At 44.8% G+C, this 27,294-nt stretch overlaps 22 non-coding genes across 22 annotated transcripts; all 22 read left to right on the plus strand.

Moving 5' to 3' along the window:
* Positions 1-14,882: 14,882 nt before the first annotated feature.
* On the plus strand, positions 14,883-15,046 carry LOC134997680 (U1 spliceosomal RNA). The gene has a single exon (XR_010200078.1). It is a non-coding gene; the product is annotated as a U1 spliceosomal RNA (small nuclear RNA).
* Positions 15,047-15,198: 152 nt separating this feature from the next.
* LOC134997676 (U1 spliceosomal RNA) lies at positions 15,199-15,361 on the plus strand. The gene has a single exon (XR_010200074.1). It is a non-coding gene; the product is annotated as a U1 spliceosomal RNA (small nuclear RNA).
* A 672-nt stretch (positions 15,362-16,033) lies between these two features.
* LOC134997672 (U1 spliceosomal RNA) lies at positions 16,034-16,197 on the plus strand. Its single transcript, XR_010200070.1, has one exon. It is a non-coding gene; the product is annotated as a U1 spliceosomal RNA (small nuclear RNA).
* Positions 16,198-16,349: 152 nt separating this feature from the next.
* On the plus strand, positions 16,350-16,512 carry LOC134997674 (U1 spliceosomal RNA). The gene has a single exon (XR_010200072.1). It is a non-coding gene; the product is annotated as a U1 spliceosomal RNA (small nuclear RNA).
* Positions 16,513-17,184: 672 nt separating this feature from the next.
* Positions 17,185-17,348, plus strand: LOC134997663 (U1 spliceosomal RNA). Its single transcript, XR_010200061.1, has one exon. It is a non-coding gene; the product is annotated as a U1 spliceosomal RNA (small nuclear RNA).
* A 152-nt stretch (positions 17,349-17,500) lies between these two features.
* Positions 17,501-17,663, plus strand: LOC134997668 (U1 spliceosomal RNA). Its single transcript, XR_010200066.1, has one exon. It is a non-coding gene; the product is annotated as a U1 spliceosomal RNA (small nuclear RNA).
* Positions 17,664-18,334: 671 nt separating this feature from the next.
* Positions 18,335-18,498, plus strand: LOC134997681 (U1 spliceosomal RNA). The gene has a single exon (XR_010200079.1). It is a non-coding gene; the product is annotated as a U1 spliceosomal RNA (small nuclear RNA).
* Positions 18,499-18,650: 152 nt separating this feature from the next.
* LOC134997679 (U1 spliceosomal RNA) lies at positions 18,651-18,813 on the plus strand. The gene has a single exon (XR_010200077.1). It is a non-coding gene; the product is annotated as a U1 spliceosomal RNA (small nuclear RNA).
* A 672-nt stretch (positions 18,814-19,485) lies between these two features.
* Positions 19,486-19,649, plus strand: LOC134997683 (U1 spliceosomal RNA). The gene has a single exon (XR_010200080.1). It is a non-coding gene; the product is annotated as a U1 spliceosomal RNA (small nuclear RNA).
* A 152-nt stretch (positions 19,650-19,801) lies between these two features.
* LOC134997671 (U1 spliceosomal RNA) lies at positions 19,802-19,964 on the plus strand. Its single transcript, XR_010200069.1, has one exon. It is a non-coding gene; the product is annotated as a U1 spliceosomal RNA (small nuclear RNA).
* Positions 19,965-20,636: 672 nt separating this feature from the next.
* LOC134997664 (U1 spliceosomal RNA) lies at positions 20,637-20,800 on the plus strand. Its single transcript, XR_010200062.1, has one exon. It is a non-coding gene; the product is annotated as a U1 spliceosomal RNA (small nuclear RNA).
* A 152-nt stretch (positions 20,801-20,952) lies between these two features.
* On the plus strand, positions 20,953-21,115 carry LOC134997669 (U1 spliceosomal RNA). Its single transcript, XR_010200067.1, has one exon. It is a non-coding gene; the product is annotated as a U1 spliceosomal RNA (small nuclear RNA).
* Positions 21,116-21,786: 671 nt separating this feature from the next.
* LOC134997662 (U1 spliceosomal RNA) lies at positions 21,787-21,948 on the plus strand. Its single transcript, XR_010200060.1, has one exon. It is a non-coding gene; the product is annotated as a U1 spliceosomal RNA (small nuclear RNA).
* Positions 21,949-22,101: 153 nt separating this feature from the next.
* On the plus strand, positions 22,102-22,264 carry LOC134997677 (U1 spliceosomal RNA). The gene has a single exon (XR_010200075.1). It is a non-coding gene; the product is annotated as a U1 spliceosomal RNA (small nuclear RNA).
* Positions 22,265-22,940: 676 nt separating this feature from the next.
* LOC134997665 (U1 spliceosomal RNA) lies at positions 22,941-23,104 on the plus strand. Its single transcript, XR_010200063.1, has one exon. It is a non-coding gene; the product is annotated as a U1 spliceosomal RNA (small nuclear RNA).
* A 152-nt stretch (positions 23,105-23,256) lies between these two features.
* LOC134997670 (U1 spliceosomal RNA) lies at positions 23,257-23,419 on the plus strand. Its single transcript, XR_010200068.1, has one exon. It is a non-coding gene; the product is annotated as a U1 spliceosomal RNA (small nuclear RNA).
* A 671-nt stretch (positions 23,420-24,090) lies between these two features.
* Positions 24,091-24,252, plus strand: LOC134997666 (U1 spliceosomal RNA). Its single transcript, XR_010200064.1, has one exon. It is a non-coding gene; the product is annotated as a U1 spliceosomal RNA (small nuclear RNA).
* A 153-nt stretch (positions 24,253-24,405) lies between these two features.
* LOC134997678 (U1 spliceosomal RNA) lies at positions 24,406-24,568 on the plus strand. Its single transcript, XR_010200076.1, has one exon. It is a non-coding gene; the product is annotated as a U1 spliceosomal RNA (small nuclear RNA).
* A 677-nt stretch (positions 24,569-25,245) lies between these two features.
* LOC134997661 (U1 spliceosomal RNA) lies at positions 25,246-25,409 on the plus strand. The gene has a single exon (XR_010200059.1). It is a non-coding gene; the product is annotated as a U1 spliceosomal RNA (small nuclear RNA).
* A 152-nt stretch (positions 25,410-25,561) lies between these two features.
* On the plus strand, positions 25,562-25,724 carry LOC134997673 (U1 spliceosomal RNA). Its single transcript, XR_010200071.1, has one exon. It is a non-coding gene; the product is annotated as a U1 spliceosomal RNA (small nuclear RNA).
* A 671-nt stretch (positions 25,725-26,395) lies between these two features.
* Positions 26,396-26,559, plus strand: LOC134997667 (U1 spliceosomal RNA). Its single transcript, XR_010200065.1, has one exon. It is a non-coding gene; the product is annotated as a U1 spliceosomal RNA (small nuclear RNA).
* Positions 26,560-26,711: 152 nt separating this feature from the next.
* Positions 26,712-26,874, plus strand: LOC134997675 (U1 spliceosomal RNA). Its single transcript, XR_010200073.1, has one exon. It is a non-coding gene; the product is annotated as a U1 spliceosomal RNA (small nuclear RNA).
* The last annotated feature ends 420 nt before the right edge of the window (positions 26,875-27,294 follow it).

Genomic DNA, 27,294 nt, shown 5'->3' on the forward strand with positions numbered 1-27,294 from the left:
ACTAGAAAGAAAATTTTAAAGCCTCCTGTTAGGCCATCATCTACACGGCATAGCCCTGAATTTTCCAATGCGTAGCTCTTTGCAAAAGAGAGATATTGGCAAGGAAAAGCTGTCTTGTACCTTTGCATTTTTCTCCCAAACGAAGGACACTAGAAAGAAAATTTTAAAGCCTCCTGTTAGACCATCATCTACACGGCATAGCCCTGAATTTTCCAATGCGCAGCTCTTTGCAAAAGAGAGATATTGGCAAGGAAAAGCTGTCTTGTACCTTTGCATTTTTCTCCCAAACGAAGGACACTAGAAAGAAATTTTTAAAGCCTCCTGTTAGGCCATCATCTACACGGCATAGCCCTGAATTTTCCAATGCGTAGCTCTTTGCAAAAGAGAGATATTGGCAAGGAAAAGCTGTCTTGTACCTTTGCATTTTTCTCCCAAACGAAGGACACTAGAAAGAAAATTTTAAAGCCTCCTGTTAGGCCATCATCTACACGGCATAGCCCTGAATTTTCCAATGCGTAGCTCTTTGCAAAAGAGAGATATTGGCAAGGAAAAGCTGTCTTGTACCTTTGCATTTTTCTCCCAAACGAAGGACACTAGAATGAAAATTTTAAAGCCTCCTGTTAGTGCTTCATCTACACGGTATAGCCCTGAATTTTCCAATGCGTAGCTCTTTGCAAAAGAGAGATATTGGCAAGGAAAAGCTGTCTTGTACCTTTGCATTTTTCTCCCAAACGAAGGACACTAGAATGAAAATTTTAAAGCCTCCTGTTAGTGCTTCATCTACACGGTATAGCCCTGAATTTTCCAATGCGTAGCTCTTTGCAAAAGAGAGATATTGGCAAGGAAAAGCTGTCTTGTACCTTTGCATTTTTCTCCCAAACGAAGGACACTAGAAAGAAAATTTTAAAGCCTCCTGTTAGGCCATCATCTACACTGCATAGCCCTGAATTTTCCAATGCGTAACTCTTTGCAAAAGAGAGATATTGGCAAGGAAAAGCTGTCTTGTACCTTTGCATTTTTCTCCCAAACGAAGGACACTAGAAAGAAAATTTTAAAGCCTCCTGTTAGGCCATCATCTACACGGCATAGCCCTGAATTTTCCAATGCGCAGCTCTTTGCAAAAGTGAGATATTGGCCAGGAAAAGCTGTCTTGTACCTTTACATTTTTCTCCCAAACGAAGGACACTAGAAAGAAAATTTTAAAGCCTCCTGTTAGGCCATCATCTACACGGAATAGCCCTGAATTTTCCAATGCGTAGCTCTTTGCAAAAGAGAGATATTGGCAAGGAAAAGCTGTCTTGTACCTTTGCATTTTTCTCCCAAACGAAGGACACTAGAAAGAAAATTTTAAAGCCTCCTGTTAGACCATCATCTACACGGCATAGCCCTGAATTTTCCAATGCGCAGCTCTTTGCAAAAGAGAGATATTGGCAAGGAAAAGCTGTCTTGTACCTTTGCATTTTTCTCCCAAACGAAGGACACTAGAAAGAAATTTTTAAAGCCTCCTGTTAGGCTATCATCTACACGGCATAACTCTGAATTTTCCAATGCGCAGCTCTTTGCAAAAGTGAGATATTGGCAAGGAAAAGCTGTCTTGTACCTTTGCATTTTTCTCCTAAACGAAGGACACTAGAAAGAAAATTTTAAAGCCTCCTGTTAGGCCATCATCTACACGGCATAGCCCTGAATTTTCCAATGCGTAGCTCTTTGCAAAAGAGAGATATTGGCAAGGAAAAGCTGTCTTGTACCTTTGCATTTTTCTCCCAAACGAAGGACACTAGAAAGAAAATTTTAAAGCCTCCTGTTAGACCATCATCTACACGGCATAGCCCTGAATTTTCCAATGCGCAGCTCTTTGCAAAAGAGAGATATTGGCAAGGAAAAGCTGTCTTGTACCTTTGCATTTTTCTCCCAAACGAAGGACACTAGAAAGAAATTTTTAAAGCCTCCTGTTAGGCCATCATCTACACGGCATAGCCCTGAATTTTCCAATGCGTAGCTCTTTGCAAAAGAGAGATATTGGCAAGGAAAAGCTGTCTTGTACCTTTGCATTTTTCTCCCAAACGAAGGACACTAGAAAGAAAATTTTAAAGCCTCCTGTTAGGCCATCATCTACACGGCATAGCCCTGAATTTTCCAATGCGTAGCTCTTTGCAAAAGAGAGATATTGGCTAGGAAAAGCTGTCTTGTACCTTTGCATTTTTCTCCCAAAAGAAGGACACTAGAATGAAAATTTTAAAGCCTCCTGTTAGTGCTTCATCTACACGGTATAGCCCTGAATTTTCCAATGCGTAGCTCTTTGCAAAAGAGAGATATTGGCAAGGAAAAGCTGTCTTGTACCTTTGCATTTTTCTCCCAAACGAAGGACACTAGAAAGAAAATTTTAAAGCCTCCTGTTAGGCCATCATCTACACGGCATAGCCCTGAATTTTCCAATGCGCAGCTCTTTGCAAAAGTGAGATATTGGCAAGGAAAAGCTGTCTTGTACCTTTAAATTTTTCTCCCAAACGAAGGACACTAGAAAGAAAAATTTAAAGCCTCCTGTTAGGCCATCATCTACACTGCATAGCCCTGAATTTTCCAATGCGTAACTCTTTGCAAAAGAGAGATATTGGCAAGGAAAAGCTGTCTTGTACCTTTGCATTTTTCTCCCAAACGAAGGACACTAGAAAGAAAATTTTAAAGCCTCCTGTTAGGCCATCATCTACACGGCATAGCCCTGAATTTTCCAATGCGCAGCTCTTTGCAAAAGTGAGATATTCGCCAGGAAAAGCTGTCTTGTACCTTTACATTTTTCTCCCAAACGAAGGACACTAGAAAGAAAATTTTAAAGCCTCCTGTTAGACCATCATCTACACGGCATAGCCCTGAATTTTCCAATGCGCAGCTCTTTGCAAAAGTGAGATATTGGCAAGGAAAAGCTGTCTTGTACCTTTACATTTTTCTCCCAAACGAAGGACACTAGAAAGAAAAATTTAAAGCCTCCTGTTAGGCCATCATCTACACGGCATAGCCCTGAATTTTCCAATGCGTAGCTCTTTGCAAAAGAGAGATATTGGCAAGGAAAAGCTGTCTTGTACCTTTGCATTTTTCTCCCAAACGAAGGACACTAGAAAGAAAATTTTAAAGCCTCCTGTTAGGCTATCATCTACACGGCATAGCCCTGAATTTTCCAATGCGTAGCTCTTTGCAAAAGAGAGATATTGGCAAGGAAAAGCTGTCTTGTACCTTTGCATTTTTCTCCCAAACGAAGGACACTAGAAAGAAAATTTTAAAGCCTCCTGTTAGGCCATCATCTACACGGCATAGCCCTGAATTTTCCAATGCGCAGCTCTTTGCAAAAGTGAGATATTGGCAAGGAAAAGCTGTCTTGTACCTTTACATTTTTCTCCCAAACGAAGGACACTAGAATGAAAATTTTAAAGCCTCCTGTTAGTGCTTCATCTACACGGTATAGCCCTGAATTTTCCAATGCGTAGCTCTTTGCAAAAGAGAGATATTGGCAAGGAAAAGCTGTCTTGTACCTTTGCATTTTTCTCCCAAACGAAGGACACTAGAAAGAAAATTTGAAAGCCTCCTGTTAGTGCTTCATCTACACGGTATAGCCCTGAATTTTCCAATGCGCAGCTCTTTGCAAAAGTGAGATATTGGCAAGGAAAAGCTGTCTTGTACCTTTACATTTTTCTCCCAAACGAAGGACACTAGAAAGAAAAATGTAAAGCCTCCTGTTAGGCCATCATCTACACGGCATAGCCCTGAATTTTCCAATGCGTAGCTCTTTGCAAAAGAGAGATATTGGCAAGGAAAAGCTGTCTTGTACCTTTGCATTTTTCTCCCAAACGAAGGACACTAGAATGAAAATTTTAAAGCCTCCTGTTAGTGCTTCATCTACACGGTATAGCCCTGAATTTTCCAATGCGTAGCTCTTTGCAAAAGATTGATATTGGCAAGGAAAAGCTGTCTTGTACCTTTGCATTTTTCTCCCAAACGAAGGACACTAGAATGAAAATTTTAAAGCCTCCTGTTAGTGCTTCATCTACACGGTATAGCCCTGAATTTTCCAATGCGCAGCTCTTTGCAAAAGTGAGATATTGGCAAGGAAAAGCTGTCTTGTACCTTTACATTTTTCTCCCAAACGAAGGACACTAGAATGAAAATTTTAAAGCCTTCTGTTAGGGCTTCATCTACACGACATAGCCCTGAATTTTCCAATGCGTAGCTCTTTGCAAAAGAGAGATATTGGCAAGGAAAAGCTGTCTTGTACCTTTGCATTTTTCTCCCAAACGAAGGACACTAGAATTAAAATTTTAAAGCCTCCTGTTAGTGCTTCATCTACACGGTATAGCCCTGAATTTTCCAATGCGTAGCTCTTTGCAAAAGAGAGATATTGGCAAGGAAAAGCTGTCTTGTACCTTTGCATTTTTCTCCCAAACGAAGGACACTAGAATGAAAATTTTAAAGCCTCCTGTTAGTGCTTCATCTACACGGTATAGCCCTGAATTTTCCAATGCGTAGCTCTTTGCAAAAGAGAGATATTGGCAAGGAAAAGCTGTCTTGTACCTTTGCATTTTTCTCCCAAACGAAGGACACTAGAATGAAAATTTTAAAGCCTCCTGTTAGTGCTTCATCTACACGGTATAGCCCTGAATTTTCCAATGCGTAGCTCTTTGCAAAAGATTGATATTGGCAAGGAAAAGCTGTCTTGTACCTTTGCATTTTTCTCCCAAACGAAGGACACTAGAATGAAAATTTTAAAGCCTCCTGTTAGTGCTTCATCTACACGGTATAGCCCTGAATTTTCCAATGCGCAGCTCTTTGCAAAAGTGAGATATTGGCAAGGAAAAGCTGTCTTGTACCTTTACATTTTTCTCCCAAACGAAGGACACTAGAATGAAAATTTTAAAGCCTTCTGTTAGGGCTTCATCTACACGACATAGCCCTGAATTTTCCAATGCGTAGCTCTTTGCAAAAGAGAGATATTGGCAAGGAAAAGCTGTCTTGTACCTTTGCATTTTTCTCCCAAACGAAGGACACTAGAATTAAAATTTTAAAGCCTCCTGTTAGTGCTTCATCTACACGGTATAGCCCTGAATTTTCCAATGCGTAGCTCTTTGCAAAAGAGAGATATTGGCAAGGAAAAGCTGTCTTGTACCTTTGCATTTTTCTCCCAAACGAAGGACACTAGAATGAAAATTTTAAAGCCTCCTGTTAGTGCTTCATCTACACGGTATAGCCCTGAATTTTCCAATGCGTAGCTCTTTGCAAAAGAGAGATATTGGCAAGGAAAAGCTGTCTTGTACCTTTGCATTTTTCTCCCAAACGAAGGACACTAGAAAGAAAATTTTAAAGCCTCCTGTTAGGCCATCATCTACACTGCATAGCCCTGAATTTTCCAATGCGTAACTCTTTGCAAAAGAGAGATATTGGCAAGGAAAAGCTGTCTTGTACCTTTGCATTTTTCTCCCAAACGAAGGACACTAGAAAGAAAATTTTAAAGCCTCCTGTTAGGCCATCATCTACACGGCATAGCCCTGAATTTTCCAATGCGCAGCTCTTTGCAAAAGTGAGATATTGGCAAGGAAAAGCTGTCTTGTACCTTTACATTTTTCTCCCAAACGAAGGACACTAGAAAGAAAATTTTAAAGCCTCCTGTTAGGCCATCATCTACACGGAATAGCCCTGAATTTTCCAATGCGTAGCTCTTTGCAAAAGAGAGATATTGGCAAGGAAAAGCTGTCTTGTACCTTTGCATTTTTCTCCCAAACGAAGGACACTAGAAAGAAAATTTTAAAGCCTCCTGTTAGACCATCATCTACACGGCATAGCCCTGAATTTTCCAATGCGCAGCTCTTTGCAAAAGAGAGATATTGGCAAGGAAAAGCTGTCTTGTACCTTTGCATTTTTCTCCCAAACGAAGGACACTAGAAAGAAATTTTTAAAGCCTCCTGTTAGGCTATCATCTACACGGCATAACTCTGAATTTTCCAATGCGCAGCTCTTTGCAAAAGTGAGATATTGGCAAGGAAAAGCTGTCTTGTACCTTTGCATTTTTCTCCTAAACGAAGGACACTAGAAAGAAAATTTTAAAGCCTCCTGTTAGGCCATCATCTACACGGCATAGCCCTGAATTTTCCAATGCGTAGCTCTTTGCAAAAGAGAGATATTGGCAAGGAAAAGCTGTCTTGTACCTTTGCATTTTTCTCCCAAACGAAGGACACTAGAAAGAAAATTTTAAAGCCTCCTGTTAGGCCATCATCTACACGGCATAGCCCTGAATTTTCCAATGCGCAGCTCTTTGCAAAAGAGAGATATTGGCAAGGAAAAGCTGTCTTGTACCTTTGCATTTTTCTCCCAAACGAAGGACACTAGAAAGAAAATTTTAAAGCCTCCTGTTAGGCCATCATCTACACGGCATAGCCCTGAATTTTCCAATGCGTAGCTCTTTGCAAAAGAGAGATATTGGCAAGGAAAAGCTGTCTTGTACCTTTGCATTTTTCTCCCAAATGAAGGACACTAGAAAGAAAATTTTAAAGCCTCCTGTTAGTGCTTCATCTACACGGCATAGCCCTGAATTTTCCAATGCGCAGCTCTTTGCAAAAGTGAGAAATTGGCAAGGAAAAGCTGTCTTGTACCTTTACATTTTTCTCCCAAACTAAGGACACTAGAATGAAAATTTTAAAGCCTCCTGTTAGTGCTTCATCTACACGGCATAGCCCTGAATTTTCCAATGCGTAGCTCTTTGCAAAAGAGAGATACTGGCAAGGAAAAGCTGTCTTGTACCTTTGCATTTTTCTCCCAAACGAAGGACACTAGAAAGAAAATTTTAAAGCCTCCTGTTAGGCCATCATCTACACGGCATAGCCCTGAATTTTCCAATGCGCAGCTCTTTGCAAAAGAGAGATATTGGCAAGGAAAAGCTGTCTTGTACCTTTGCATTTTTCTCCCAAACGAAGGACACTAGAAAGAAATTTTTAAAGCCTCCTGTTAGGCCATCATCTACACGGCATAGCCCTGAATTTTCCAATGCGTAGCTCTTTGCAAAAGAGAGATATTGGCAAGGAAAAGCTGTCTTGTACCTTTGCATTTTTCTCCCAAACGAAGGACACTAGAAAGAAAATTTTAAAGCCTCCTGTTAGGCCATCATCTACACGGCATAGCCCTGAATTTTCCAATGCGTAGCTCTTTGCAAAAGAGAGATATTGGCTAGGAAAAGCTGTCTTGTACCTTTGCATTTTTCTCCCAAACGAAGGACACTAGAATGAAAATTTTAAAGCCTCCTGTTAGTGCTTCATCTACACGGTATAGCCCTGAATTTTCCAATGCGTAGCTCTTTGCAAAAGAGAGATATTGGCAAGGAAAAGCTGTCTTGTACCTTTGCATTTTTCTCCCAAACGAAGGACACTAGAAAGAAAATTTTAAAGCCTCCTGTTAGGCCATCATCTACACGGCATAGCCCTGAATTTTCCAATGCGTAACTCTTTGCAAAAGAGAGATATTGGCAAGGAAAAGCTGTCTTGTACCTTTAAATTTTTCTCCCAAACGAAGGACACTAGAAAGAAAAATTTAAAGCCTCCTGTTAGGCCATCATCTACACTGCATAGCCCTGAATTTTCCAATGCGTAACTCTTTGCAAAAGAGAGATATTGGCAAGGAAAAGCTGTCTTGTACCTTTGCATTTTTCTCCCAAACGAAGGACACTAGAAAGAAAATTTTAAAGCCTCCTGTTAGGCCATCATCTACACGGCATAGCCCTGAATTTTCCAATGCGCAGCTCTTTGCAAAAGTGAGATATTCGCCAGGAAAAGCTGTCTTGTACCTTTACATTTTTCTCCCAAACGAAGGACACTAGAAAGAAAATTTTAAAGCCTCCTGTTAGGCCATCATCTACACGGCATAGCCCTGAATTTTCCAATGCGTAGCTCTTTGCAAAAGAGAGATATTGGCAAGGAAAAGCTGTCTTGTACCTTTGCATTTTTCTCCCAAACGAAGGACACTAGAAAGAAAATTTTAAAGCCTCCTGTTAGACCATCATCTACACGGCATAGCCCTGAATTTTCCAATGCGCAGCTCTTTGCAAAAGTGAGATATTGGCAAGGAAAAGCTGTCTTGTACCTTTACATTTTTCTCCCAAACGAAGGACACTAGAAAGAAAAATTTAAAGCCTCCTGTTAGGCCATCATCTACACGGCATAGCCCTGAATTTTCCAATGCGTAGCTCTTTGCAAAAGAGAGATATTGGCAAGGAAAAGCTGTCTTGTACCTTTGCATTTTTCTCCCAAACGAAGGACACTAGAAAGAAAATTTTAAAGCCTCCTGTTAGGCTATCATCTACACGGCATAACCCTGAATTTTCCAATGCGCAGCTCTTTGCAAAAGAGAGATATTGGCAAGGAAAAGCTGTCTTGTACCTTTGCATTTTTCTCCCAAACGAAGGACACTAGAAAGAAAATTTTAAAGCCTCCTGTTAGGCTATCATCTACACGGCATAGCCCTGAATTTTCCAATGCGTAGCTCTTTGCAAAAGAGAGATATTGGCAAGGAAAAGCTGTCTTGTACCTTTGCATTTTTCTCCCAAACGAAGGACACTAGAAAGAAAATTTTAAAGCCTCCTGTTAGGCCATCATCTACACGGCATAGCCCTGAATTTTCCAATGCGCAGCTCTTTGCAAAAGTGAGATATTGGCAAGGAAAAGCTGTCTTGTACCTTTACATTTTTCTCCCAAACGAAGGACACTAGAATGAAAATTTTAAAGCCTCCTGTTAGTGCTTCATCTACACGGTATAGCCCTGAATTTTCCAATGCGTAGCTCTTTGCAAAAGAGAGATATTGGCAAGGAAAAGCTGTCTTGTACCTTTGCATTTTTCTCCCAAACGAAGGACACTAGAAAGAAAATTTTAAAGCCTCCTGTTAGGCCATCATCTACACGGCATAGCCCTGAATTTTCCAATGCGTAGCTCTTTGCAAAAGAGAGATATTGGCAAGGAAAAGCTGTCTTGTACCTTTGCATTTTTCTCCCAAACGAAGGACACTAGAAAGAAAATTTGAAAGCCTCCTGTTAGTGCTTCATCTACACGGTATAGCCCTGAATTTTCCAATGCGCAGCTCTTTGCAAAAGTGAGATATTGGCAAGGAAAAGCTGTCTTGTACCTTTACATTTTTCTCCCAAACGAAGGACACTAGAAAGAAAAATGTAAAGCCTCCTGTTAGGCCATCATCTACACGGCATAGCCCTGAATTTTCCAATGCGTAGCTCTTTGCAAAAGAGAGATATTGGCAAGGAAAAGCTGTCTTGTACCTTTGCATTTTTCTCCCAAACGAAGGACACTAGAATGAAAATTTTAAAGCCTCCTGTTAGTGCTTCATCTACACGGTATAGCCCTGAATTTTCCAATGCGTAGCTCTTTGCAAAAGATTGATATTGGCAAGGAAAAGCTGTCTTGTACCTTTGCATTTTTCTCCCAAACGAAGGACACTAGAATGAAAATTTTAAAGCCTCCTGTTAGTGCTTCATCTACACGGTATAGCCCTGAATTTTCCAATGCGCAGCTCTTTGCAAAAGTGAGATATTGGCAAGGAAAAGCTGTCTTGTACCTTTACATTTTTCTCCCAAACGAAGGACACTAGAATGAAAATTTTAAAGCCTTCTGTTAGGGCTTCATCTACACGACATAGCCCTGAATTTTCCAATGCGTAGCTCTTTGCAAAAGAGAGATATTGGCAAGGAAAAGCTGTCTTGTACCTTTGCATTTTTCTCCCAAACGAAGGACACTAGAATTAAAATTTTAAAGCCTCCTGTTAGTGCTTCATCTACACGGTATAGCCCTGAATTTTCCAATGCGTAGCTCTTTGCAAAAGAGAGATATTGGCAAGGAAAAGCTGTCTTGTACCTTTGCATTTTTCTCCCAAACGAAGGACACTAGAATGAAAATTTTAAAGCCTCCTGTTAGTGCTTCATCTACACGGTATAGCCCTGAATTTTCCAATGCGTAGCTCTTTGCAAAAGAGAGATATTGGCAAGGAAAAGCTGTCTTGTACCTTTGCATTTTTCTCCCAAACGAAGGACACTAGAATGAAAATTTTAAAGCCTCCTGTTAGTGCTTCATCTACACGGTATAGCCCTGAATTTTCCAATGCGTAGCTCTTTGCAAAAGATTGATATTGGCAAGGAAAAGCTGTCTTGTACCTTTGCATTTTTCTCCCAAACGAAGGACACTAGAATGAAAATTTTAAAGCCTCCTGTTAGTGCTTCATCTACACGGTATAGCCCTGAATTTTCCAATGCGCAGCTCTTTGCAAAAGTGAGATATTGGCAAGGAAAAGCTGTCTTGTACCTTTACATTTTTCTCCCAAACGAAGGACACTAGAATGAAAATTTTAAAGCCTTCTGTTAGGGCTTCATCTACACGACATAGCCCTGAATTTTCCAATGCGTAGCTCTTTGCAAAAGAGAGATATTGGCAAGGAAAAGCTGTCTTGTACCTTTGCATTTTTCTCCCAAACGAAGGACACTAGAATTAAAATTTTAAAGCCTCCTGTTAGTGCTTCATCTACACGGTATAGCCCTGAATTTTCCAATGCGTAGCTCTTTGCAAAAGAGAGATATTGGCAAGGAAAAGCTGTCTTGTACCTTTGCATTTTTCTCCCAAACGAAGGACACTAGAATGAAAATTTTAAAGCCTCCTGTTAGTGCTTCATCTACACGGTATAGCCCTGAATTTTCCAATGCGTAGCTCTTTGCAAAAGAGAGATATTGGCAAGGAAAAGCTGTCTTGTACCTTTGCATTTTTCTCCCAAACGAAGGACACTAGAATGAAAATTTTAAAGCCTCCTGTTAGTGCTTCATCTACACGGTATAGCCCTGAATTTTCCAATGCGTAGCTCTTTGCAAAAGAGAGATATTGGCAAGGAAAAGCTGTCTTGTACCTTTGCATTTTTCTCCCAAACGAAGGACACTAGAAAGAAAATTTTAAAGCCTCCTGTTAGGCCATCATCTACACTGCATAGCCCTGAATTTTCCAATGCGTAACTCTTTGCAAAAGAGAGATATTGGCAAGGAAAAGCTGTCTTGTACCTTTGCATTTTTCTCCCAAACGAAGGACACTAGAAAGGAAATTTTAAAGCCTCCTGTTAGGCCATCATCTACACGGCATAGCCCTGAATTTTCCAATGCGCAGCTCTTTGCAAAAGTGAGATATTGGCCAGGAAAAGCTGTCTTGTACCTTTACATTTTTCTCCCAAACGAAGGACACTAGAAAGAAAATTTTAAAGCCTCCTGTTAGGCCATCATCTACACGGAATAGCCCTGAATTTTCCAATGCGTAGCTCTTTGCAAAAGAGAGATATTGGCAAGGAAAAGCTGTCTTGTACCTTTGCATTTTTCTCCCAAACGAAGGACACTAGAAAGAAAATTTTAAAGCCTCCTGTTAGACCATCATCTACACGGCATAGCCCTGAATTTTCCAATGCGCAGCTCTTTGCAAAAGTGAGATATTGGCAAGGAAAAGCTGTCTTGTACCTTTACATTTTTCTCCCAAACGAAGGACACTAGAAAGAAAAATTTAAATCCTCCTGTTAGGCCATCATCTACACGGCATAGCCCTGAATTTTCCAATGCGTAGCTCTTTGCAAAAGAGAGATATTGGCAAGGAAAAGCTGTCTTGTACCTTTGCATTTTTCTCCCAAACGAAGGACACTAGAAAGAAAATTTTAAAGCCTCCTGTTAGGCTATCATCTACACGGCATAACCCTGAATTTTCCAATGCGCAGCTCTTTGCAAAAGAGAGATATTGGCAAGGAAAAGCTGTCTTGTACCTTTGCATTTTTCTCCCAAACGAAGGACACTAGAAAGAAAATTTTAAAGCCTCCTGTTAGGCTATCATCTACACGGCATAGCCCTGAATTTTCCAATGCGTAGCTCTTTGCAAAAGAGAGATATTGGCAAGGAAAAGCTGTCTTGTACCTTTGCATTTTTCTCCCAAACGAAGGACACTAGAAAGAAAATTTTAAAGCCTCCTGTTAGGCCATCATCTACACGGCATTGCCCTGAATTTTCCAATGCGTAGCTCTTTGCAAAAGAGAGATATTGGCAAGGAAAAGCTGTCTTGTACCTTTGCATTTTTCTCCCAAACGAAGGACACTAGAAAGAAAATTTTAAAGCCTCCTGTTAGTGCTTCATCTACACGGTATAGCCCTGAATTTTCCAATGCGCAGCTCTTTGCAAAAGTGAGATATTGGCAAGGAAAAGCTGTCTTGTACCTTTACATTTTTCTCCCAAACGAAGGACACTAGAAAGAAAAATGTAAAGCCTCCTGTTAGTGCTTCATCTACACGGTATAGCCCTGAATTTTCCAATGCTTAGCTCTTTGCAAAAGAGAGATATTGGCAAGGAAAAGCTGTCTTGTACCTTTGCATTTTTCTCCCAAACGAAGGACACTAGAAAGAAAATTTTAAAGCCTCCTGTTAGGCCATCATCTACACGGCATAGCCCTGAATTTTCCAATGCGTAGCTCTTTGCAAAAGAGAGATATTGGCAAGGAAAAGCTGTCTTGTACCTTTGCATTTTTCTCCCAAACGAAGGACACTAGAATGAAAATTTTAAAGCCTCCTGTTAGTGCTTCATCTACACGGTATAGCCCTGAATTTTCCAATGCGTAGCTCTTTGCAAAAGAGAGATATTGGCAAGGAAAAGCTGTCTTGTACCTTTGCATTTTTCTCCCAAACGAAGGACACTAGAATGAAAATTTTAAAGCCTCCTGTTAGTGCTTCATCTACACGGTATAGCCCTGAATTTTCCAATGCGTAGCTCTTTGCAAAAGAGAGATATTGGCAAGGAAAAGCTGTCTTGTACCTTTGCATTTTTCTCCCAAACGAAGGACACTAGAAAGAAAATGTTAAAGCCTCCTGTTAGGCCATCATCTACACGGCATAGCCCTGAATTTTCCAATGCGTAGCTCTTTGCAAAAGAGAGATATTGGCAAGGAAAAGCTGTCTTGTACCTTTGCATTTTTCTCCCAAACGAAGGACACTAGAATGAAAATTTTAAAGCCTCCTGTTAGTGCTTCATCTACACGGTATAGCCCTGAATTTTCCAATGCGTAGCTCTTTGCAAAAGAGAGATATTGGCAAGGAAAAGCTGTCTTGTACCTTTGCATTTTTCTCCCAAACGAAGGACACTAGAATGAAAATTTTAAAGCCTCCTGTTAGTGCTTCATCTACACGGTATAGCCCTGAATTTTCCAATGCGTAGCTCTTTGCAAAAGAGAGATATTGGCAAGGAAAAGCTGTCTTGTACCTTTGCATTTTTCTCCCAAACGAAGGACACTAGAAAGAAAATGTTAAAGCCTCCTGTTAGGCCATCATCTACACGGCATAGCCCTGAATTTTCCAATGCGCAGCTCTTTGCAAAAGAGAGATATTGGCAAGGAAAAGCTGTCTTGTACCTTTGCATTTTTCTCCCAAACGAAGGACACTAGAAAGAAAATTTTAAAGCCTCCTGTTAGGCTATCATCTACACGGCATAACCCTGAATTTTCCAATGCGCAGCTCTTTGCAAAAGAGAGATATTGGCAAGGAAAAGCTGTCTTGTACCTTTGCATTTTTCTCCCAAACGAAGGACACTAGAAAGAAAATTTTAAAGCCTCCTGTTAGGCCATCATCTACACGGCATAGCCCTGAATTTTCCAATGCGCAGCTCTTTGCAAAAGAGAGATATTGGCAAGGAAAAGCTGTCTTGTACCTTTGCATTTTTCTCCCAAACGAAGGACACTAGAAAGAAATTTTTAAAGCCTCCTGTTAGGCTATCATCTACACGGCATAACCCTGAATTTTCCAATGCGCAGCTCTTTGCAAAAGAGAGATATTGGCAAGGAAAAGCTGTCTTGTACCTTTGCATTTTTCTCCCAAACGAAGGACACTAGAAAGAAAATTTTAAAGCCTCCTGTTAGGCCATCATATACACGGCATAGCCCTGAATTTTCCAATGCGCAGCTCTTTGCAAAAGAGAGATATTGGCAAGGAAAAGCTGTCTTGTACCTTTGCATTTTTCTCCCAAACGAAGGACACTAGAAAGAAAATTTTAAAGCCTCCTGTTAGGCCATCATCTACACGGCATAGCCCTGAATTTTCCAATGCGCAGCTCTTTGCAAAAGAGAGATATTGGCAAGGAAAAGCTGTCTTGTACCTTTACATTTTTCTCCCAAACGAAGGACACTAGAAAGAAAATTTTAAAGCCTCCTGTTAGGCTATCATCTACACGGCATAACCCTGAATTTTCCAATGCGCAGCTCTTTGCAAAAGAGAGATATTGGCAAGGAAAAGCTGTCTTGTACCTTTGCATTTTTCTCCCAAACGAAGGACACTAGAAAGAAAATTTTAAAGCCTCCTGTTAGGGCTTCATCTACACGGCATAGCCCTGAATTTTCCAATGCGTAGCTCTTTGCAAAAGAGAGATATTGGCAAGGAAAAGCTGTCTTGTACCTTTGCATTTTTCTCCCAATCGAAGGACACTAGAATGAAAATTTTAAAGCCTTCTGTTAGGGCTTCATCTACACGACATAGCCCTGAATTTTCCAATGCGTAGCTCTTTGCAAAAGAGAGATATTGGCAAGGAAAAGCTGTCTTGTACCTTTGCATTTTTCTCCCAAACGAAGGACACTAGAATTAAAATTTTAAAGCCTCCTGTTAGTGCTTCATCTACACGGTATAGCCCTGAATTTTCCAATGCGTAGCTCTTTGCAAAAGAGAGATATTGGCAAGGAAAAGCTGTCTTGTACCTGCAGTTGTTGTCCCCAGATGAGAGTTCCCTTGTGCTGCCTCAGTTGAATCTCCTTTACTTGACAGAGATATGCCTGAGCAGCGGCCCTCCCCAGCCCTATCCCAAATCATACTTATTTTGCATAGGAGATACCATGGTCATGAAGATTGTTCTCCCAGGGTGAGGTTCATTCATTGCATTCTGGGTATGCTGACCCCTGTGATTTCCCCAAATGTGGGAAACTCGACTGCATTATTTGTGATAGTGGGGGACTGTGTTTGTGCTTTCCTCTGGTCACCTCTGGTAAAAGTCAGATTTCTTTGTCTCAGATCTTCCTCTAGCCTTGTTCCTCTTTCGAGAGTTACCTTGTGCTGCCTCAGTTGGATCTCCTTCACTTGACAGGGGGGTGCTTGAGCAGCGACCCTCCCCAGCTCTAGCCCAACTCCTACTTATCTGCCAGGTGAGATACTATGATCATGAAGGTGCTTCTCCTAGGGCAAGGCTCACCCATTGCACTCTGGGTGTGCTGCCCCTGTGATTTCCCCAAATGTGGGAAACTTGACTGCATAATTTGTGTTTCCACTGGTCGGCTTTCATATAATTCAGATCTCTTTGTCTCAGGTCTCTCTCCAGCCTAGTTTGCTGCCTGTTTCCACTTCTTTTTTTTTGAGCCCTTCCCTTCTATACCCTTGTGCGCTATCCTGACCTCCTCCTGTCTGCTTACGTTGTGCCTTCCAATGCACAATGCAAACTACAGGTAGTGCTGCAGGGCCCACACCCTTTTACTTGCCTTACAGAGCAGCTCTGGAGCTGTTACAGTGCCAAGCTGCTGCAAGAAATTAGCTTGAATGCTTCAGGGGCTGGGGCATTGCCAACATGAGCCCCACACCGAAGGAGGGTGGGGGTGTTTAATGCGAACTAAGGGTCATCCAAGCGCCGCAAAAGGCCGCCATGTTCTGCATACCCCTTTTCTCTTTTCATATGCAGATGAGGGTTCCAGCCAACTTTGGCCCACTGCTTGGATGACATCACTGTATGCAAATCCATCTTCTGCAGACCTTCCCCCAGGAATGCTTGTACTAGTTGTTGCATTTGGTTTGTTATTTGGGGGTGCTTCAGTATTAGGCAGCCTTCTGCCCTCCCATGTTCATCTGAAAATATGTGTTCTCCCTGCAGTTGTTGTCCCCAGATGAGAGTTCCCTTGTGCTGCCTCAGTTGAATCTCCTTTACTTGACAGAGATGTGCCTGAGCAGCGGCCCTCCCCAGCCCTATCCCAAATCATACTTATTTTGCATAGGAGATACCATGGTCATGAAGATTGTTCTCCCAGGGTGAGGTTCATTCATTGCATTCTGGGTATGCTGACCCCTGTGATTTCCCCAAACGTGGGAAACTCGACTGCATTATTTGTGGTAGTGGGGGACTGTGTTTGTGCTTTCCTCTGGTCAGCTCTGGTAAAAGTCAGATTTATTTGTCTCAGATCTTCCTCTAGCCTTGTTCTTCTTTCGAGAGTTCCCTTGTGCTGCCTCAGTTGGATCTCCTTCACTTGACAGGGGGGTGCCCGAGCAGCGACCCTCCCCAACTCTAGCCCAACTCCTACTTACCTGCCAGGTGAGATACTATGATCAGGAAGGTGCTTCTCCCTGGGCAAGGCTCACCCATTGCACTCTGGGTGTGCTGCTCCTGCGATTTCCCCAAATGTGGGACACTTGACTGCATAATTTGTGTTTCCACTGGTCGGCTTTCATATAATTCAGATCTCTTTGTCTCAGGTCTCTCTCCAGCCTAGTTTGCTGTCTGTTTCCACTTCTTCTTTTTTTTAGCCCCTTCCTTCTATACCCTTGTGCACTATCCTGACTTCTCCCGTCTGCTTACTTTGTGCCTTCCAACGCACAATGCGAACTACAGGTAGTGCTGCAGGGCCCACACCCTTTTACTTGCCTTACAGAGCAGCTCTGGAGCTATTACAGTGCCCAGCTGCTGCAAGTAATCAGCTTGAATGCTTCAGGGGCTGGGGCATAGCCAACATGAGCCCCACACCGAAGTAGGGTGGAGGTGTTTAATGCGAACTAGGGGTCATCCAAGCGCCGCAAAAGTCCGCCATGCCCTGCACGCCCCTTTTCTTTTTTCATATGCAGACGAGGGTTGAAGCCAACTTTGACCCACTGCTTGGATGACATCACCATATGCAAATCCATCTGCTGCAGGCCTTCCCCCAGGAATGCTTGTACTAGTTGTTGCATTTGGTTTGTTGTTTGGGGGTGCTTCAGTATTAGGCAGCCTTCTGCCCTCCCATGTTCATCTGAAAATATGTGTTCTCCCTGCAGTCGTTGTCCCCAGATGAGAGTTCCCTTGTGCTGCCTCAGTTGAATCTCCTTTACTTGACAGAGATGTGCCTGAGCAGCGGCCCTCCCCAGCCCTATCTCAAATCATACTTATTTTGCATAGGAAATACCATGGTCATGAAGATTGTTCTCCCAGGGTGAGGTTCATTCATTGCATTCTGGGTATGCTGACCCCTGTGATTTCCCCAAATGTGGGAAACTTGACTGCATTATTTGTAGTAGTGGGGGACTGTGTTTGTGCTTTCCTCTGGTCAGCTCTGGTAAAAGTCAGATTTCTTTGTCTCATTTCTTCCTCTAGCCTTATTCTTCCTTTGAGAGTTCCCTTGTGCTGCCTCATTTGGATCTCCTTCACTTGACAGGGGGGTGCTTGAGCAGCGACCCTCCCCAGCTCTAGCCCAACTCCTACTTACCTGCCAGGTGAGATACTATGATCATGAAGGTGCTTCTCCTAGGGCAAGGCTCACCCATTGCACTCTGGGTGTGCTGCTCCTGCGATTTCCCCAAATGTGGGAAACTTGACTGCATAATTTGTGTTTCCCCTGGTCGGCTCTCGTATAATTCAGATCTCTTTGTCTCAGGTCTCTCTCAAGCCTAGTTTGCTGTCTGTTTTCACTTCTCTTTTCTTGAGCCGCTCCCTTCTATGCCCTTGCGCACTATCCTGACTTCTCCCGTTTGCTTACTTTGTGCCTTCCAACGCACAATGCGAACTACAGGTAGTGCTGCAGGGCCCACACCCTTTTACTTGCCTTACAGAGCAGCTCTGGAGCTGTTACAGTGCCCAGCTGCTGCAAGAAATCAGCTTGAATGCTTCAGGGGCTGGGGCATAGCCAACATGAGCCCCACACCGAAGGAGGGTGGAGGTGTTTAATGCGAACTAGGGGTCATCCAAGCGCCGCAAAAGGCCGCCATGCCCTGCACGCCCCTTTTCTCTTTTCATATGCAGACGAGGGTTGAAGCCAACTTTGACCCACTGCTTGGATGACATCACCATATGCAAATCCATCTGCTGCAGGCCTTCCCCCAGGAATGCTTGCACTAGTTGTTGCATTTGGTTTGTTGTTTGGGGGTGCTTCAGTATTAGGCAGCCTTCTGCCCTCCCATGTTCATCTGAAAATATGTGTTCTCCCTGCAGTTGTTGTCCCCAGATGAGAGTTCCCTTGTGCTGCCTCAGTTGAATCTCCTTTACTTGACAGAGATGTGCCTGAGCAGCGGCCCTCCCCAGCCCTATCCCAAATCATACTTATTTTGCATAGGAGATACCATGGTCATGAAGATTGTTCTCCCAGGGTGAGGTTCATTCATTGCATTCTGGGTATGCTGACCCCTGTGATTTCCCCAAATGTGGGAAACTCGACTGCATTATTTGTGATAGTGGGGGACTGTGTTTGTGCTTTCCTCTGGTCACCTCTGGTAAATGTCAGATTTCTTTGTCTCAGATCTTCCTCTAGCCTTGTTCCTCTTTCGAGAGTTACCTTGTGCTGCCTCAGTTGGATCTCCTTCACTTGACAGGGGGGTGCTTGAGCAGCGACCCTCCCCAGCTCTAGCCCAACTCCTACTTATCTGCCAGGTGAGATACTATGATCATGAAGGTGCTTCTCCTAGGGCAATGCTCACCCATTGCACTCTGGGTGTGCTGCCCCTGTGATTTCCCCAAATGTGGGAAACTTGACTGCATAATTTGTGTTTCCACTGGTCGGCTTTCATATAATTCAGATCTCTTTGTCTCAGGTCTCTCTCCAGCCTAGTTTGCTGCCTGTTTCCACTTCTTTTTTTTTGAGCCCTTCCCTTCTATACCCTTGTGCGCTATCCTGACCTCCTCCTGTCTGCTTACGTTGTGCCTTCCAATGCACAATGCAAACTACAGGTAGTGCTGCAGGGCCCACACCCTTTTACTTGCCTTACAGAGCAGCTCTGGAGCTGTTACAGTGCCAAGCTGCTGCAAGAAATTAGCTTGAATGCTTCAGGGGCTGGGGCATTGCCAACATGAGCCCCACACCGAAGGAGGGTGGGGGTGTTTAATGCGAACTAAGGGTCATCCAAGCGCCGCAAAAGGCCGCCATGCCCTGCATACCCCTTTTCTCTTTTCATATGCAGATGAGGGTTCCAGCCAACTTTGGCCCACTGCTTGGATGACATCACTGTATGCAAATCCATCTTCTGCAGACCTTCCCCCAGGAATGCTTGTACTAGTTGTTGCATTTGGTTTGTTATTTGGGGGTGCTTCAGTATTAGGCAGCCTTCTGCCCTCCCATGTTCATCTGAAAATATGTGTTCTCCCTGCAGTTGTTGTCCCCAGATGAGAGTTCCCTTGTGCTGCCTCAGTTGAATCTCCTTTACTTGACAGAGATGTGCCTGAGCAGCGGCCCTCCCCAGCCCTATCCCAAATCATACTTATTTTGCATAAGAGATACCATGGTCATGAAGATTGTTCTCCCAGGGTGAGGTTCATTCATTGCATTCTGGGTATGCTGACCCCTGTGATTTCCCCAAACGTGGGAAACTCGACTGCATTATTTGTGGTAGTGGGGGACTGTGTTTGTGCTTTCCTCTGGTCAGCTCTGGTAAAAGTCAGATTTATTTGTCTCAGATCTTCCTCTAGCCTTGTTCTTCTTTCGAGAGTTCCCTTGTGCTGCCTCAGTTGGATCTCCTTCACTTGACAGGGGGGTGCCCGAGCAGCGACCCTCCCCAACTCTAGCCCAACTCCTACTTACCTGCCAGGTGAGATACTATGATCAGGAAGGTGTTTCTCCCTGGGCAAGGCTCACCCATTGCACTCTGGGTGTGCTGCTCCTGCGATTTCCCCAAATGTGGGACACTTGACTGCATAATTTGTGTTTCCACTGGTCGGCTTTCATATAATTCAGATCTCTTTGTCTCAGGTCTCTCTCCAGCCTAGTTTGCTGTCTGTTTCCACTTCTTCTTTTTTTTAGCCCCTCCCTTCTATACCCTTGTGCACTATCCTGACTTCTCCCGTCTGCTTACTTTGTGCCTTCCAACGCACAATGCGAACTACAGGTAGTGCTGCAGGGCCCACACCCTTTTACTTGCCTTACAGAGCAGCTCTGGAGCTATTACAGTGCCCAGCTGCTGCAAGTAATCAGCTTGAATGCTTCAGGGGCTGGGGCATAGCCAACATGAGCCCCACACCGAAGTAGGGTGGAGGTGTTTAATGCGAACTAGGGGTCATCCAAGCGCCGCAAAAGGCCGCCATGCCCTGCACGCCCCTTTTCTTTTTTCATATGCAGACGAGGGTTGAAGCCAACTTTGACCCACTGCTTGGATGACATCACCATATGCAAATCCATCTGCTGCAGGCCTTCCCCCAGGAATGCTTGTACTAGTTGTTGCATTTGGTTTGTTGTTTGGGGGTGCTTCAGTATTAGGCAGCCTTCTGCCCTCCCATGTTCATCTGAAAATATGTGTTCTCCCTGCAGTCGTTGTCCCCAGATGAGAGTTCCCTTGTGCTGCCTCAGTTGAATCTCCTTTACTTGACAGAGATGTGCCTGAGCAGCGGCCCTCCCCAGCCCTATCTCAAATCATACTTATTTTGCATAGGAAATACCATGGTCATGAAGATTGTTCTCCCAGGGTGAGGTTCATTCATTGCATTCTGGGTATGCTGACCCCTGTGATTTCCCCAAATGTGGGAAACTTGACTGCATTATTTGTAGTAGTGGGGGACTGTGTTTGTGCTTTCCTCTGGTCAGCTCTGGTAAAAGTCAGATTTCTTTGTCTCATTTCTTCCTCTAGCCTTATTCTTCCTTTGAGAGTTCCCTTGTGCTGCCTCATTTGGATCTCCTTCACTTGACAGGGGGGTGCTTGAGCAGCGACCCTCCCCAGCTCTAGCCCAACTCCTACTTACCTGCCAGGTGAGATACTATGATCATGAAGGTGCTTCTCCTAGGGCAAGGCTCACCCATTGCACTCTGGGTGTGCTGCTCCTGCGATTTCCCCAAATGTGGGAAACTTGACTGCATAATTTGTGTTTCCCCTGGTCGGCTCTCGTATAATTCAGATCTCTTTGTCTCAGGTCTCTCTCAAGCCTAGTTTGCTGTCTGTTTTCACTTCTCTTTTCTTGAGCCGCTCCCTTCTATGCCCTTGCGCACTATCCTGACTTCTCCCGTTTGCTTACTTTGTGCCTTCCAACGCACAATGCGAACTACAGGTAGTGCTGCAGGGCCCACACCCTTTTACTTGCCTTACAGAGCAGCTCTGGAGCTGTTACAGTGCCCAGCTGCTGCAAGAAATCAGCTTGAATGCTTCAGGGGCTGGGGCATAGCCAACATGAGCCCCACACCGAAGGAGGGTGGAGGTGTTTAATGCGAACTAGGGGTCATCCAAGCGCCGCAAAAGGCCGCCATGCCCTGCACGCCCCTTTTCTCTTTTCATATGCAGACGAGGGTTGAAGCCAACTTTGACCCACTGCTTGGATGACATCACCATATGCAAATCCATCTGCTGCAGGCCTTCCCCCAGGAATGCTTGCACTAGTTGTTGCATTTGGTTTGTTGTTTGGGGGTGCTTCAGTATTAGGCAGCCTTCTGCCCTCCCATGTTCATCTGAAAATATGTGTTCTCCCTGCAGTTGTTGTCCCCAGATGAGAGTTCCCTTGTGCTGCCTCAGTTGAATCTCCTTTACTTGACAGAGATGTGCCTGAGCAGCGGCCCTCCCCAGCCCTATCCCAAATCATACTTATTTTGCATAGGAGATACCATGGTCATGAAGATTGTTCTCCCAGGGTGAGGTTCATTCATTGCATTCTGGGTATGCTGATCCCTGTGATTTCCCCAAATGTGGGAAACTTGACTGCATTATTTGTGGTAGTGGGGACTGTGTTTGTGCTTTCCTCTGGTCAGCTCTGGTAAAAGTCAGATTTCTTTGTCTCAGATCTTCCTCTAGCCTTGTTCTTCTTTCGAGAGTTCCCTTGTGCTGCCTCAGTTGTATCTCCTTCACTTGACAGGGGGGTGCCCGAGCAGCGACCCTCCCCAGCTCTAGCCCAACTCCTACTTACCTGCCAGGTGAGATACTATGATCATGAAGGTGCTTCTCCCAGGGCAAGGCTCACCCATTGCACTCTGGGTGTGCTGCCCCTGTGATTTCCCCAAATGTGTGAAACTTGACTGCATAATTTGTGTTTCCACTGGTCGGCTTTCATATAGTTCAGATCTCTTTGTCTCAGGTCTCTCTCCAGCCTAGTTTGCTGTCTGTTTCCACTTCTTTTTTTTTTGAGCCCCTCCCTTCTATACCCTTGTGCACTATCCTGACTTCTCCTCCTGTCTGCTTACTTTGGGCCTTCCAATGCACAATGCAAACTACAGGTAGTGCTGCAGGGCCCACAACTTTTTTCTTGCCTTACAGAGCAGCTCTGGAGCTGTTACAGTGCCAAGCTGCTGCAAGAAATCAGCTTGAATGCTTCAGGGGCTGGGGCATTGCCAACATGAGCCCCACACCGAAGGAGGGTGGGGGTGTTTAATGCGAACTAAGGGTCATCCAAGCGCCGCAAAAGGCCGCCATGCCCTGCATACCCCTTTTCTCTTTTCATATGCAGATGAGGGTTCCAGCCAACTTTGGCCCACTGCTTGGATGACATCACTGTATGCAAATCCGTCTTCTGCAAGACCTTCCCCCAGGAATGCTTGTACTAGTTGTTGCATTTGGTTTGTTGTTTGGGGGTGCTTCAGTATTAGGCAGCCTTCTGCCCTCCCATGTTCATCTGAAAATATGTGTTCTCTCTGCAGTTGTTGTCCCCAGATGAGAGTTCCCTTGTGCTGCCTCAGTCGAATCTCCTTTACTTGACAGAGATGTGCCTGAGCAGCGGCCCTCCCCAGCCCTATCCCAAATCATACTTATTTTGCATAGGAGATACCATGGTCATGCAGATTGTTCTCCCAGGGTGAGGTTCATTCATTGCATTCTGGGTATGCTGACCCCTGTGATTTCCCCAAATGTGGGAAACTTGACTGCATTATTTGTAGTAGTGGGGGACTGTGTTTGTGCTTTCCTCTGGTCAGCTCTGGTAAAAGTCAGATTTCTTTGTCTCATTTCTTCCTCTAGCCTTATTCTTCCTTTGAGAGTTCCCTTGTGCTGCCTCATTTGGATCTCCTTCACTTGACAGGGGGGTGCTTGAGCAGCGACCCTCCCCAGCTCTAGCCCAACTCCTACTTACCTGCCAGGTGAGATACTATGATCATGAAGGTGCTTCTCCTAGGGCAAGGCTCACCCATTGCACTCTGGGTGTGCTGCTCCTGCGATTTCCCCAAATGTGGGAAACTTGACTGCATAATTTGTGTTTCCCCTGGTCGGCTCTCGTATAATTCAGATCTCTTTGTCTCAGGTCTCTCTCAAGCCTAGTTTGCTGTCTGTTTTCACTTCTCTTTTCTTGAGCCGCTCCCTTCTATGCCCTTGCGCACTATCCTGACTTCTCCCGTTTGCTTACTTTGTGCCTTCCAACGCACAATGCGAACTACAGGTAGTGCTGCAGGGCCCACACCCTTTTACTTGCCTTACAGAGCAGCTCTGGAGCTGTTACAGTGCCCAGCTGCTGCAAGAAATCAGCTTGAATGCTTCAGGGGCTGGGGCATAGCCAACATGAGCCCCACACCGAAGGAGGGTGGAGGTGTTTAATGCGAACTAGGGGTCATCCAAGCGCCGCAAAAGGCCGCCATGCCCTGCATGCCCCTTTTCTCTTTTCATATGCAGACGAGGGTTGAAGCCAACTTTGACCCACTGCTTGGATGACATCACCATATGCAAATCCATCTGCTGCAGGCCTTCCCCCAGGAATGCTTGCACTAGTTGTTGCATTTGGTTTGTTGTTTGGGGGTGCTTCAGTATTAGGCAGCCTTCTGCCCTCCCATGTTAATCTGAAAATATGTGTTCTCCCTGCAGTTGTTGTCCCCAGATGAGAGTTCCCTTGTGCTGCCTCAGTTGAATCTCCTTTACTTGACAGAGATGTGCCTGAGCAGCGGCCCTCCCCAGCCCTATCCCAAATCATACTTATTTTGCATAGGAGATACCATGGTCATGAAGATTGTTCTCCCATGGTGAGGTTCATTCATTGCATTCTGGGTATGCTGATCCCTGTGATTTCCCCAAATGTGGGAAACTTGACTGCATTATTTGTGGTAGTGGGGACTGTGTTTGTGCTTTCCTCTGGTCAGCTCTGGTAAAAGTCAGATTTCTTTGACTCAGATCTTCCTCTAGCCTTGTTCTTCTTTCGAGAGTTCCCTTGTGCTGCCTCAGTTGTATCTCCTTCACTTGACAGGGGGGTGCCCGAGCAGCGACCCTCCCCAGCTCTAGCCCAACTCCTACTTACCTGCCAGGTGAGATACTATGATCATGAAGGTGCTTCTCCCAGGGCAAGGCTCACCCATTGCACTCTGGGTGTGCTGCCCCTGTGATTTCCCCAAATGTGTGAAACTTGACTGCATAATTTGTGTTTCCACTGGTCGGCTTTCATATAATTCAGATCTCTTTGTCTCAGGTCTCTCTCCAGCCTAGTTTGCTGTCTGTTTCCACTTCTTTTTTTTTTTGAGCCCCTCCCTTCTATACCCTTGTGCACTATCCTGACTTCTCCTCCTGTCTGCTTACTTTGGGCCTTCCAATGCACAATGCAAACTACAGGTAGTGCTGCAGGGCCCACAACTTTTTTCTTGCCTTACAGAGCAGCTCTGGAGCTGTTACAGTGCCAAGCTGCTGCAAGAAATCAGCTTGAATGCTTCAGGGGCTGGGGCATTGCCAACATGAGCCCCACACCGAAGGAGGGTGGGGGTGTTTAATGCGAACTAAGGGTCATCCAAGCGCCGCAAAAGGCCGCCATGCCCTGCATACCCCTTTTCTCTTTTCATATGCAGATAAGGGTTCTAGCCAACTTTGGCCCACTGCTTGGATGACATCACTGTATGCAAATCCGTCTTCTGCAAGACCTTCCCCCAGGAATGCTTGTACTAGTTGTTGCATTTGGTTTGTTGTTTGGGGGTGCTTCAGTATTAGGCAGCCTTCTGCCCTCCCATGTTCATTTGAAAATATGTGTTCTCCCTGCAGTTGTTGTCCCCAGATGAGAGTTCCCTTGTGCTGCCTCAGTTGAATCTCCTTTACTTGACAGATATATGCCTGAGCAGCGGCCCTCCCCAGCCCTATCCCAAATCATACTTATTTTGCATAGGAGATACCATGGTCATGAAGATTGTTCTCCCAGGGTGAGGTTCATTCATTGCATTTTGGGTATGCTGACCCCTGTGATTTCCCCAAATGTGGGAAACTCGACTGCATTATTTGTGGTAGTGGGGGACTGTGTTTGTGCTTTCCTCTGGTCAGCTCTGGTAAAAGTCAGATTTCTTTGACTCAGATCTTCCTCTAGCCTTGTTCTTCTTTCGAGAGTTCCCTTGTGCTGCCTCAGTTGGATCTTCTTCACTTGACAGGGGGGTGCCCGAGCAGCGACCCTCCCCAGCTCTAGCCCAACTCCTACTTACCTGCCAGGTGAGATACTATGATCATGAAGGTGCTTCTCCCAGGGCAAGGCTCACCCATTGCACTCTGGGTGTGCTGCTCCTGCGATTTCCTCAAATGTGGGAAACTTGACTGCATAATTTGTGTTTCCCCTGGTCGGCTCTCGTATAATTCAGATCTCTTTGTCTCAGGTCTCTCTCCAGCCTAGTTTGCTGTCTGTTTCCACTTCTCTTTTCTTGAGCCGCTCCCTTCTATGCCCTTGCGCCCTATCTTGACTTCTCCCGTCTGCTTACTTTGTGCCTTCCAACGCACAATGCGAACTACAGGTAGTGCTGCAGGGCCCACACCCTTTTACTTGCCTTACAGAGCAGCTCTGGAGCTATTACAGTGCCCAGCTGCTGCAAGTAATCAGCTTGAATGCTTCAGGGGCTGGGGCATAGCCAACATGAGCCCCACACCGAAGTAGGGAGGAGGTGTTTAATGCGAACTAGGGGTCATCCAAGCGCCGCAAAAGGCCGCCATGCCCTGCACGCCCCTTTTCTCTTTTCATATGCAGACGAGGGTTGAAGCCAACTTTGACCCACTGCTTGGATGACATCACCATATGCAAATCCATCTGCTGCAGGCCTTCCCCCAGGAATGCTTGCACAAGTTGTTGCATTTGGTTTGTTGTTTGGGGGTGCTTCAGTATTAGGCAACCTTCTGCCCTCCCATGTTCATCTGAAAATATGTGTTCTCCCTGCAGTTGTTGTCCCCAGATGAGAGTTCCCTTGTGCTGCCTCAGTTGAATCTCCTTTACTTGACAGAGATGTGCCTGAGCAGCGGCCCTCCCCAGCCCTATCCCAAATCATACTTATTTTGCATAGGAGATACCATGGTCATGTAGACTGTTCTCCCAGGGTGAGGTTCATTCATTGCATTCTAGGTATGCTGACCCCTGTGATTTCCCCAAATGTTGGAAACTCGACTGCATTATTTGTGGTAGTGGGGGACTGTGTTTGTGCTTTCCTCTGGTCAGCTCTGGTAAAAGCCAGATTTCTTTGTCTCAGATCTTCCTCTAGCCTTGTTCTTCTTTCGAGAGTTCTCTTGTGCTGCCTCAGTTGGATCTCCTTCACTTGACAGGGGGGTGCCCGAATAGCGACCCTCCCCAGCTCTAGCCCAACTCCTACTTACCTACCAGGTGAGATACTATGATCATGAAGGTTCTTCTCCCAGGGCAAGGCTCACCCATTGCACTCTGGGTGTGCTGCTCCTGCGATTTCCCCAAATGTGGGAAACTTGACTGCATAATTTGTGTTTCCCCTGGTCGGCTCTCGTATAATTCAGATCTCTTTGTCTCAGGTCTCTCTCCAGCCTAGTTTGCTGTCTGTTTCCACTTCTCTTTTCTTGAGCCGCTCCCTTCTATGCCCTTGCGCCCTATCTTGACTTCTCCCGTCTGCTTACTTTGTGCCTTCCAATGCACAATGCGAACTACAGGTAGTGCTGCAGGGCCCACACCCTTTTACTTGCCTTACAGAGCAGCTCTGGAGCTATTACATTGCCCAGCTGCTGCAAGTAATCAGCTTGAATGCTTCAGGGGCTGGGGCATAGCCAACATGAGCCCCACACCGAAGTAGGGTGGAGGTGTTTAATGCGAACTGGGGGTCATCCAAGCACCGCAAAAGGCCGCCATGCCCTGCACGCCCCTTTTCTCTTTTCATATGCAGACGAGGGTTGAAGCCAACTTTGACCCACTGCTTGGATGACAT

This window comes from Pseudophryne corroboree, unplaced genomic scaffold, assembly GCF_028390025.1.
Source record: "Pseudophryne corroboree isolate aPseCor3 unplaced genomic scaffold, aPseCor3.hap2 scaffold_1452, whole genome shotgun sequence".
In the NCBI taxonomy this organism is placed as follows: domain Eukaryota; kingdom Metazoa; phylum Chordata; class Amphibia; order Anura; family Myobatrachidae; genus Pseudophryne; species Pseudophryne corroboree.